The 13044-nt window shown below is 38.4% G+C and overlaps 1 pseudogene; it reads right to left on the bottom strand.

The window, feature by feature from the left end:
- Positions 1 to 2062: 2062 nt before the first annotated feature.
- On the bottom strand, positions 2063 to 3843 carry LOC143668690 (hsc70-interacting protein pseudogene; annotated as a pseudogene).
- Positions 3844 to 13044: the final 9201 nt, after the last annotated feature.

Raw genomic sequence — 13044 nt, 5'->3', positions numbered from 1 at the left:
AAGGACAGCTTCAGAAAAGATTATCTTTCTTATATTATTTGTTTTACACTTTTATATAAAGCATCTTATTTGATTTTCACAGTAATACAGCAGCCCTTGGAGGCAGGAAGAGTACCTATTATTAGTCCAATTTAGTGGATGAAGAAACCAAACCCTAGAGATGTAAGTTACCAGCCCAAAAGCTCTTAGCTATTACATGATTGTGACTGGAGCTAAAACAAGTTTACTGACTACCACACCGGTCTCTCTGTTAGACTGGATGTGTCTGGCGTCTTAGAAAAGACAATAATCGAACTCACACACACGAAAAGAAAGAAACATTCCCCCATTTTATTTTATGAGTTATTACAAACTTGGTATAAGAAAATCATGCAATCACAGTATTGAAAAGAAAAGTGTAGGTTAATCTTATTTGTGAACATGGATGCAGAAATCCTGAATAAAATATTAGCAAACTGAATCTAGTAATTAAATAAAAAAAAAAACCATTCCAAGCATTTTTTGGTTTATTCCAAGAATGAAAGCTTGGTTCAATATTGTAACATATAGTAAACGCAATTGATCTCATTTTCTTGGGAACTGAATCATGTCGCCCACAAAAAAAGGCATGTTCAGGATCTAATCCTGATCCTGTGTGTGAATCTATTTGTAATGGGGCCCCTGAAGATGTTAGTAGGGTGAGCCCAAACTGAGTGAAGATAGGCCTTCATCCTATATGGCTGAAATCCTTCCAAGCTGGAATTCAATGGAATACAAAAGGGAAAGGAGAAGATGCCGTCATGAGCGTTGCCACATGACTAGAGCTAAGGAACCCTAAGATTGCTGGCCGGTCAGAAGATACTGACCCCAGGGAAAAGCAAGCCTTTTAACCTCTGAAACCGTGAGCCAACAAATTCCTGTGTGAAGCCAATCTATTGGGTGGTATTTCTTTTAGCAGCTGGGAAACCAAAACATGCCTATCATTCATACCATTGCATTTTAGTATTTGGATTTACAACACCTATTTTCTTCTACAACCATTTGTGTCCTTTATGCTTGACCTATAGGTTGATTCTAAAAACTGAAAAACAATATCCAGTGTTTATAATTTTAATAGTATATTAATATTTGTTCAATGAGGGAGCATATATTGTAAGAGTTAGATAGGAAATGAGATCCTGTGTTACTAAGCTCAGGTACTTGTGCAAGAAGAAAATTGTAAAATTCTGGCGTGAAGAGCAAGCAGTTTGCAGGAGAAGGGAAGAGGGATTGTTATTACAACTATTTATTTTTATTATTTTATGCCCTCATAAGTAACATTATCCAACTTTAAAATTGTATCATTTCTTTCAGAGAAACTATTTTTTTAATGGAAATAATATGAAACCTCTATTTTATATATTGGACAAGAACAGAGCTAAGTAATCCAACTCTACTGCAGCATTACAAAAATCACCCACAATGTAGGATTTAAATGCAACCTGCATAAAGACTCTTGTCACGTAAAATGTAATATGATTGCTGCTGACCCCCCCCCAGTACTTCCGGTTCCTACCTATATCCTGTTGCAATACTGGTGAGCCCAGTGGTTTTATTATCTAAATAAATCATTTAAAAAATAATGCTTTTGAAAGTACAAGTCAAAATGCCTCAGCAACCCTATATCCAATTCCAACTTTATTTAAATGAGTTATATTGGCTTCCCGCACAAACTAGAGCAATAAATCTTCCATGTTTAAGTACCTTCCTTACCCAACTAACTAAAAGGGAAATCAAAGTGTTGGTAAATAAAAGGGCAGGAATGAGTATACCCTTTTAATTTGTTTTAAATATTTTTAAGGTTTAAAAAGCGTTAAAGTTTATAATTCCTAATAGTAAAATATTATCTGAATGAATACCTTAGTGGTAAACCACTGCAAGATGTGTCAACTGCATTTTGGACAAAGGGGTAGGGATTATCTTCAAAACATCCCAGCTTTTTTGATGAGAAGGTCAGAGGTACACTGGTTTGCATTACTGTGCCATTCAGTAAGTGATCTACATTGCTTTTCCTTCAGCAAAGACTTTATTTGTTAAAAGGACATTATGATTGATTTCCAAATTCGGCTGATAATTTACTGATGACATTCATAACCTTTGGGTCGCTCTGGTATTTTGACATATTTGCTGGGTCCTGGGCCACATCCTGGAAAGCCACCATAACTTCGGGATCCTGTGGATCCTGCCTGGGTGCAAGAATCTCTCCGGATCAGTAAGAATTTCATTGAGCCCAGGCATTCCTGCCATTCCAGGCATGCCTTTTCCCATTCCAGGCATCCTCCTGGGAAAGCCACCTGGAAAAGGGCCATGCCGAATTCTTGACTGTCCTCTGGCTTCTTCCTCCCTCTGGGCTCTCTCAGATTCTGCCCGAGCCTTTTTACCTCTTTCTATTCTTTCTTTGACTCTCGCTCCTCACCTTTTGCTCATACTATCTCCAATGTTCTGCAGTTGTCTGGGCCCTCTGTTGAAGTTATTTCAGCATTGCACTTGCATCTTCACCGTAATCCATTTTACAAGCAAGAGCAAGATCATGGGCTGCCTCTTCCCAGTGGTCCAGATGTCTGTGTACTTTCCTCGCCATTTGTAAAGCTGAGCTGAATCAGGATTTATTTCAGTAGCTCTGTCACAGTCTCGGATGGCAGCATCTGGCTTCTGTGATTTGATGAAGACACTGGCCCTCTTGGCATACAGAATGGTCAAGCGAGGATTCAGCTTTTTTTTTTTTAATTAATTAAAAAAATTTTTTAATACCAAAAAACACCAAACGCAAACATTCTTAACTTTTGATCATTTTGTTCTACATATATAATCAGTAATTCACAATATCATCACATAGTTGCATGTTCATCATCATGATCATTTCTTGGAACCTTTGCATCTATTCAGAAAAAGAAATAAAAAGAAAACAGAAAAAAACTCATACATACCATACCCCTTACCCTTCCCTTTCATTGATCACTAGCATTTCAATCTAAATTTATTTTAACATTTGTTCCCCCTATTATTCATTTTAATTCCCTATGTTTTACTCATCTGTTGTTAAGATAGATAAAAGGAGCATCAGGCACAAGGTTTTCACAAGCACACAGTTCACATTGTGAAAGCTATATCATTATACAATCGTCTTGAAGAAACATGGCTACTGGAACACAGCTCTACATTTTCAGGCAGTTCCTTCCAGTCTCTCCATTACATCTTGAACAACAAGGTGATATCTACTTAATGCATAAGAATAACCTCCAGGATAACCTCTCAACTCTGTTTGGGATCTTTCAGTCATTGACACTTTATTTTGTCTCATTTCACTCTTTCCCCTTCTGGTTGAGAAGGTTTTCTCAATCCCTTGATGCTGAGTCTCAGCTCATTCTAGGATTTCTGTCCCACATTGCCAGGAAGGTTCACACCCCTGGGAGTCATGTCCCACACAGACAGGGGGAGGGCAGTGAGTTTGCTTGTTGTATTGGCTGGAGAGAGAGACCACATCTGAGCAACAAAAGAGGTTCTCTTGGGGATGACTCTTAGGCTTAATTTTAAGTAGGCTTGACCTATCCTTTATGGGGTTAAGCTTCGTATGAACAAACCTCAAGATTGGGGGCTCAGCCTATAGCTTTGGTTGTCTGCACTGCTTGTGAGAATATCAAGAATTCAACTTGGGGAAATTGAATTTTCCCCCTTTCTCGCCATTCCCCAAAGGGGACTTTGCAAATAGAGGATTCAGCTTTTAATGGCGTCTGTGAACAAGCTGACGGCTTTCTGTAATTCACCATCATTTAGGGTATCAATGGCAGCCACTTTCTCATCATTTGCCTGAAGGATCATCTTCATGTTTTCCACTTTTTTACGTCCCTTTCTTGTTTTTCTATGGCATGTATTGAGTAATGCTTTCAGAGAAGATCCGCATATGATAAATATCTGAATCCTTGTCCATACATTAATGTCTACATCTTCTTCCCATTTTTGATTGCTAACTCATGAAGATATCAAATTTTATGTTTCAAACATTTTTTCTTCAATCCTTTAAAGGCAATAGTCGATTGTCTTACAGCACAAGTGCTGCTAATAAGAAGTCTGATGCTTAAATGATTCTTGTTGCTTTGCATTTTAGTTACCTGGGCAGCTGAAACAAATATGCAGTGGGATGGGTTGAACAATGGGAATTTATTTGCTCATGGTTTTCAGGTTAGGAAAAATGTCTAAATCAAGGCATCAGTGATGCTTTCTCCTTGAAGACTTGGTCCTTAGCTTTTCACATGACAAGGCACATGGTGGCATCTCTTTTTCTCTTCTGGGTTCAGGTGACTTTCAGCTTCTTGCTTCCTGTGGCTTTCTCTCTCTCTCTGTCTGAATTTCATTCTGTTTATAAATAACTCCAATAAAAGAATTAAGACCCATCCTGAATGAGGTGGGTCACACCTTAACTGAAGTAGCCTCACCTAAAGGTTCTACTTACAATGGGTTCACACCCACAGGAATGGATTAGATTTAAGAACTTGTTTTTCTAGGGTACATACAGCTTCAAAACACCTTAGTAAGCAACCATTCTTTCTTTTTAAAAATTTTGTATTTGGTGTTCTAAAATTTTATGATAATGGCTCTGGGTCTGTGTGTGTGTTTTAATTCATCCTTCTTATGATTGGGTGATTTCTGGACACTTGCATCTTTCTTCTGCTTGAAAAATGTTTTTACAATTATTTATTTAATGAATTTCTCCCTTGCATGTTCTTTGTTTCTTGAACATCTGTTAGATGGATACTGAGCTTTCTGAATTGCTCCTTTTATGTCTTTGAACTTTTTAAAAATTTTGTTCTGTCTCTGCATATTTAATTATAATCTGAGAGGTCAATGCTTTCCTTTAGCCCTTTGGTTGAAAATTTCATTCTTTCTATTCTATTTTTAAAATATAACATGTTATTTTTGTTATCTGATTTATTGCAAACACCCTGTGTTTCCTCCTTTTTTCATGTATTTAAAATACTACTTTTCTTGAAGACATTAATGAGAAAGTTTTTAAGGTCTCTTCTGTTCACTATAATTATGTTTCCTCTAGGGTATTTTGTTTTTGTTCCTCTCATTCCTTCTCTCTTGGGCTATCTTTCCTCTTATTAGTTATTAATAAATGAATTGATTAAAAATAATATCTATTTAATTATTACTCTAAGTCAGACATTGAGCCAGGTAGACAAGGCCCTTAGCCTCAGAGAGCTTACATTGAAGTCATGACAGACATGTAAATAACTGGATAAGCAAATAAGTATTTCTGTTCATCATTAAGTGTCACGAAGGAAATAAAGCTGGGTGGTGCTAGGGTGAGTGGTAGGGTAGAGGTCCTTCAGAAGGAATGGTCAGGCACTCCTCTCTAAGAATGCGGCATTTGATCTGACGCCCAGAAGACAAGGAGCAGCCAGCAATGTGGCAATGACATCATCAGGTGTGGGGGAAGGGACAGTGACCCATCGGCAGATGGATCAGCAAGTAGGTGAGGGTGAGTTTGCTGTGTTTGAGGGGCAGGAAGAGAAGACTAGTGTGGTGGAAGCAGCCTAAATGCAGATGGGAGCTGTGGAGAGAGAAGGTCTGAGAGGAAGGCAGGGTCAGATTATGCAGCACCTGTAGGTAGGTGCTTTGACTTTAATTGCAGCAGGAAACCATTGAAGTGTTTTAAGAGGCATGTGATGATCTGATTGGTTTTCAAAAGATCAGCTCTAAAATAGCTTGGCAGTTCCTCGAAAAGTGAAACATAGAATTACCACGTGACCTGGAAATTCCACTCCTAGGTATATACCCCAAAAGAATTGAAAGCAGGAACTCAGACAGATACTCACGAATCAATTCTCATAGCAACATTATTCACGATAGCCAAAAGGTGGAAATGACCCAAATGCCCATCTATAGATGAATGGATAAAGAAAACGTACGTCCATACAATGGAATATTAGTTCTGATACATGTCACAACATAGATGAACCTTCAAAACATTATGCTGAGTGAAATAATATAGACACAAAAAGACAAATATCATATGATTCCATTGATATGAAATATCTAGAATAAGCGAGTTCATAGAGACAGAAAATAGCTTAGAGATTACCAGGTACTTGGGGAAGGGGGAATAGTGAGTTATTACTTAAAAAGTAAAGAGTTTCTGTTTTGGATGATGAAAAAGTTTTAGTAATGGAAGGGATTGTGGTAGCCCCGCTTTGCAAAATTAATGCCACTGAATTATACACTTAAAAATGGTTAAAATGGTAAATTTTATGTTGTATATGTGTGACCACAATAAAGGAGAAGTCATCTTTGCTGAGTGGAGAATGATCAGAGATAGACTGAAGGGTATGATTGAAAGATAAGATTCATGAAATTGAACCAAAAATAAGATTCATAAAATTGAAAACAGGGAAAGTAATTGGGAGGCAGCTGCAGTGGTCTCAGTAGTAGAAAGTTAAGGTGGCTGGTTGTAGTAGAGAGAATGGTAAGGAATAGAAACTAGGAAGCAGAAAGTGTTCTAAGAAGGAGATGATGTCAACTGACCCTGAGGAGATTAGGACAGAACAGTGGACGTCACATTTGGCAAGTGAAGGTCCTTGGTGACTTATCAAAAGCAATCTCAGGAGGATATAGAGAAAAGAAACTCAGATGCAGTTAAGCATTTGACCAGTATCTGGACATAGTAACTGCAGAATAAGTGCAATGATTAATTTCGTGTATCAATTTAGCTATGTTGTGGTATACGCTTGATGGTCAAACACTGACCGAGATGTTGCCGTGGAGGTATTTTTGATGGGATTAGGGTCATGTGTCAACTTGACCAAGTGGTGGTACCTGTGTGTCTGGTTGGGCAAGTTCTGGCCTGTCTGTTGCAATGAGGACATTTCATAGAAGTAAATCATGATCTACAGCTGATTCCATTTGTAATCAGCCAAGGGGAGAGTCTTCTGCAATGAGCGATGCTTAATCTAATCACTGGAAGCCTTTTAAGGAGGATTCAGAAGAGACAGGCTCTCTTCCTGCTTCGGCTGGCGAGCCTCTCCTGTGGAGTTCGTCCAGACCCTCCATCAGAGTCGTCAGCTTCACAGCCTGCCCTGCGGATTTTGGACTCTACGTTTCCACAGTTACATGAGACACGTTATAAATTTTATATCTACGAATATTTTCTGCTAGTTCTTTTTCTCTAGAGAACCCTAGCTAATACAGCATCCAAAACCAGTTGACTTTAAGTAGAGGAGATGATCTTCTAGCAAACTAACCCCAAAGCAAATAGAAGAAGAGAAATACCAAAGATTAAAGCAGAAATAAATGAACTGAAGAACAACAAAAAAACAATAGAAAGAATCAACAAAAGCAAAAGTTGGCTCTATAAAATCAATGGACCCTTAGCTAGGTTGACAAATTAAAAAAGAGAGACTAAAAATAAGTAAAACCAGAAATAAGAAGGGGGTCATTTCATTGAACCTTGAAGAAAAAAAGGACACAACCTTCAATAATGTGGGTGGGTCCCATCCAATCCATTGGACAATCTTAAGAGAGAGAACTGAGGGTTACAGGAGTCAGAAGGTATTTTGTCTCCAAGACTCATCCTCTTCTTCTTCTCCCTGGGTTTCCAGCCTGCTGAGCCTCTCCTAAAGTTTCGTACTCAAGACTTCAACACATCTCTTATCAGAATTTCCAGCCTCTGGCCTGCCTTATGTTGTTGGAACTTGCCAACCCCCACAATTGTGTGAGGCAGTTCCTTATAACAAATCTCTTTATATATTCATTGCATTGTGTGATGGTTAATTTCATGTGTCATCTTGGCTAGGCTTAGGTTTACAGTTGTTTGGCCAAACACACACAAACATATATATCCTGTTGATTGTGTTTCTATGCAGAACCCTGACAGTAAGTTTATTGGGATGGCGAATTTATCACTTTCTATTGGTAGTTTGGAAATGAAAATCCCTTGAATATTCCCAGCCTAAAACACTTTGTAGGACTGTCCATATTTCTTCCGAAGCCCTCCCCTTTTTAATACATTTGGTCCTATTATGAGTATATCATAAAACATCTCCAGTTAGGAACAAATCTCTCTTCACTTCCATGTAATAGCTGATTATTTATGACCAGAAAGAGCTTTTGAATTCCTTAGTTAAGGAGGGTATGTGTGGGGATTGGTGCTTCTTTCATGTTACTGGTGCTGAGGCCAGGGGGTAGGGAGGGCTAGAGCAGGGCCTGGGGAATTGACAGGAAATGGGTGAAATTATGGAAGTCCCTCAAATGCTGTTGAGGTCCATGCAATGTTTGAAACCATGAGCCTGGAGATTTTCTTTTAAAATCTAAAAACAAAAAGCGCGTGTTTATTAAGTACCTAACAACCACATATTTGCTTTTCTCAAATTCCAAACTCTTTGGAAGGTAGGGACCAGATGCAGCTGGTGAAGGGATTATGGAGAGTTATCAAAGTGGCCCATAAATGCACTGCAAATGTACTATCACATTGAATCCTAACAGCCTTGGGAAGTAGATCATCCCTTATTTTACAGATGAGGATATTGAGGTCGAGACAGTGAGTGGCTAAGATCACACTGCTAAGGAGTGACATTCCTGGTAGTGAAACCCACCTCTGATTCCAAAGCCCGTGTTCACTCATTCTTTTGCCCGTATTCACTCATTCTTTTCTTTATCTCTCCTTCGCTCCCTCCCTCCTTCCTTTCCTTCCTTTCTTTCTTAACTTTTGTTTTTGTTAAAGCTGTAATATACAGAATGTACCTGTCAAAATAATCTTCCCTGGCTGATTACAAAACATAACATTCCCTGTCCTTCTCAAGAAGTATCTACTTGCAACTTTCACCCAATTCTTTCAACATTCACATCCATATTTGCAAATAATAGATGTCTTGATTTTTTTCAAAAAGATCGAACAATAAATATTTGCTTCATACATGGGATATAAGGATTTTTTTTCTCTTTTATTCATCTGACCCAAAGCACATAATTCATCTTCTCCATTCTTCTTATATAGTGAAATAGCAATTTGGGTTGGCTCCTTATTCAGTGCTTATTATGACTCTGTATGCTGAGTCAGGCAGTCCACAATAATTGTTTTTCTTTTCTGTTACAACTGTTTGTTTTCCCTAGAGCTAATAAATGCTGTGTTCCATTGACTTGGTTTTCTATATGCTTGTCACTAATTCAATGCCATCTCATCTAGTTGGGCATATCTCTCAATACATTCAGTTTCATCTTCTTGAAGAAATCTCTTCTTGGTCTTCTTATGTTTCAAACTGTACTTGTTGTTCATTACAAAAGTGGCACACCTGTCATCCAGGATTCAGCCTGCATCTATCATCCTGGGCAATTCCTTCACCTCTGTCCTCAAGATCTGAAAAACTCTTTACTTCTATTCCCTCATTTAACTGATAATTGATAGTTTTGCTGAATATAAAATTCTAGGTTCCCAAACATTTTCCTTGAGCAATTTAGAAGATTTGCTCCATTATCTTCTAGTTTGCTCAGGAAACTCATATTTATTTATTTGGGTCTCTTTTTTGAAGTTTCTAGGGTCTTTTCTCTGTCTCTAATATTCTGAAATATTACAATGATATGCTTCGTTGTGGGTCTATTTTGGTTCATCTTCTGGGACTTTGTGGCCCTTTTTTTTTTTGCGTGGGCAGGCCCTGGGAATCAAACCCAAACCTCAGGCATGGCAGGCTATTGTTCTGCCTGCTGAGCCACCATGGCCCACTCTTTTTTTTTTTTTTTTTTTTTTGTGGGCCCTTTTTAAACTTAGAACTCATGTCTTTCCATTTTGGGAACTTTTTCTTGAGTAATTTTATTGCTTTTCTCCCTGGGAAATTTATCTTCTATTGGGAGCTGTCATCTTAATTTCTGAGAATTATGTATATGTTCTTTTTCCATAGATTTTTAAAATGAATACCATATTTTCTTTTATCTCTTTAAGGGTAGTAATAATAAATTGGGAGGATTTTTTTTTTCTTCTTGAATAGGCTTTTTCTTCTGTTTGCTTTTCCCAGCTTGTTTTAGTCCCAACTTTTCTTATTACCACATTTTATTGAATCTAAGACACCTCAATGATGCTAGTACTTTCTTGTCCTTACTTCAAGGTGTCAACAAAAGTATTTTTGCCCATTTGCATTGGCAGCCTTGTGATTGACAACAATTTTACGATACTGTCAATTTGTAAAGTGTATCTGGATTTCAAAGATGTTCATTCAGAGATTTTAAACGTTTGCATCTTAGGAACAGTGAAACAGGGTCAATGCTTTCTTCAGATATCTGGGGGTCTTTGCCACTCTGCTTGTGGTTTTAGAGTGGTGCACCAAAGATATGCTTGAAGCCCTCTCTATGTGATGGTGGCGGGGGTGGGGTGGGGTGGGCAGAGGGCTTTACTGACCGTGAACTCTGGCTTCGTAGTTTCATAAGGAAACCCTGTATTTTCTCTTGGACTGGTTGGATTTCCCTGGGAAGAAGTTTTGAATCTTCTGCCTGGAGGGTATAAGCCTGGATGGCAACCTGGGAGTCAAGAAGGGGCAGAAGGCTGGGGAACCCAATATTCACTTTGTGCATTTTGACTTGGGTCCTCTCTTCAGTACAGTATTTCTGTCCTCACTTATGCCCAGTATCCCTAGCCCAGAGATTCTCAGTGTCCTACCTTGCCAGCAGAAAAAGAAACACAGGCTTTAGAGTTGGAAAGGAAAGCTGGGGAATCTTCTGCATCTTAAACAGACTTTCACCCAAACCCTCTGATTTCAGCCCTTTATCTTCCTGATGGTGCTGCCAATTTCTGAGCCTTTAGAAGATCTGTGATGTTTAGCCAGATTGCATGTTGGTTCAAGTTTGCTAAATCAGTTACTTCTCCTTTACTTTCCACCTTCCAGAATATCCTATTCTCATGTTCTTCATGGGTCTATGCCTTAAAAATCACTCCACTGTTACTTTAGTTAGGTTTGTGGAGAAAATGGGGGTAAATATTAATGTTCAATCTGTCATCTTTAATTGGCATTACTCATTTATTAATTCAGAGATGTAAGTCCAATTTAGCACACTTTGAAAAGTGCAAAGGGGAAACAAAAAACACCAACAACCCATAATTCTATCCCCAGACACGACCATAGCTGACATCTTTGCTCATATACCTAAATCTTTTTGTGTGTGTGACAAATTCTTAGTTTTGAAGATGGCAAGTAAATTAGTACAAGACTTTGAAAGGTTTTTAACTTAAATTGCCAAGTTGACCTATGGAAAAGTTGTTCCCATAAACAATTCTACGAGAAGTGTAGAACACCTATTTTTATATATATATATATATATCATCATCAACAATGGGTGGTATTCTTTTAAGCTTTTGCTAATCTCATTAGCAAAAAACTGGTGTCTTCTTGATTTTACTTTACACTTCTTAACTCTTAGTGACTTTAAGTCCTATAACGCATATAGTCTTATAAAATCCAATGTATATTTTCAACATGTATTTCTTCTTTTATGAACTACCTTTTTCATTTTGCCTATTTTCAATTAGTGCTTTCATCTCATTGGTTCATAAGAATGCTGTATGTTAAGGCTATTGATTCAATACTTTAACATATTTCCCCCTTTTGCCTTTTAACTTTTTAAGGATCGTTTTCATTTTGTGCTGTCAAGCAATCGATCCTTCCTTTTAAATCTATGGCTTTGCTATTCTGTTCTTAACCCCAGATTATGTTTACCTATAAAATCTCTTAGTTCTTACATGGTTTTATTCTTTGTCATTAGCTTCTTGCTCTATCTGCTATTTATGTGCTATCTGGCATGAAGTAAGGCTCTAACTTTAGTTTTTTCTATATTATTTTCAATTATCTCAGCAATATTTTAAAAATGCATATTTCCACATTGATTTGAAATGCTGCTTTCATCAGATATTAAATAATTATTTATATTTGGCTGTGTTTTGGAGCAAAACCTAGGAACTTTCCAGATCTCTGCTTTCCTTTCAGAACAGGTGAGGTCATTTCTAAGTCTCTATTGCTTCTTCTGTAAGTGAAGTCAACGCACTGGCTATGATTAAGTTTCATGGCCCATTGTGTTCTGATTCATTACCTTCGCAAACATAGATGGGTCCTCTACAATGCCAGTGTTTGTGAGAAGCCTTGGTAAATAAGGTGTGCTATGTGGCATCACTTTAGTAAGCGAAAGGCAAATATGTCTAAAAGTAATTGCACTGACATGCTACAGGTCTTTGGACAGGTCTCATCTATGAAGGAGAAACTAGAATACAGAGGGTTTTGGAGGATGATAAAATGTTTTCAGTGGTTGTTTTTGAGGGTGTGCGGAGAAGGCGGCCAGGAAGCCCATGCTGGTGGCCAAGTCTTCCATTCTCCTTGACGTCAAGCCTTGGGATGACGGGACAGACACGGGGCAGCTGGAGGCCCATGTGCACTCTATCCAGCTGGATGGACTGACCTGAGGAGGCTCCATGTTGGTACCTGTGGGCTACGGCATCCACAAGCTGCAGATCCAGTGTGCGGTGGAGGATGACAAGGTGGGCACGGACTTGCTGGAGGAGGAGATCACCAAGTTCACGGAGCACGTACAGAGTGTCGACATCGCAGCTTTCAACAAGATCTGAAGCCCCCTGTGGTGTGCATGATTGTGCGTGCATGTGAGTGTGTGTGTGTGCTTCTGCAAGGAATAAAGACTGCAACCCCTGGAAAAAAAATTGAATTTTGATTTCTTCTTTATTCTTTCCTGTATTGCTTGTATTTTCTACAAGCAAACACATTATCTTTATTTTTGCATGATTTTTTAAAAGGGAACTTGATATCATAGAATGGCATAATTGCAATTCTTGGCTCATAACACTCTCTTGGGTCCCCTATTGCCTATATAAAAAGAAAAACGGAAGAAAAAATCCTTGGAAGTCGATACAGACCTAGGGAAGGAGATTTTATGAAGAGTGTGACAGGGGGTGTTCCTTGAGTGAGCATGTTGGAAAAGCCAAATCTGGCAGACGGTGGTATGCATGTCCAAGTTTCAGCAGCCTGAAACAATGTGTCCTTT

The sequence above is a fragment of the Tamandua tetradactyla genome, chromosome 25, assembly GCF_023851605.1.
Source record: "Tamandua tetradactyla isolate mTamTet1 chromosome 25, mTamTet1.pri, whole genome shotgun sequence".
NCBI classification, from domain to species: Eukaryota; Metazoa; Chordata; class Mammalia; order Pilosa; family Myrmecophagidae; genus Tamandua; species Tamandua tetradactyla.
Note: the sequence above shows the minus strand (reverse complement) of the source record. Positions and strands in the feature narration are given on the sequence as shown.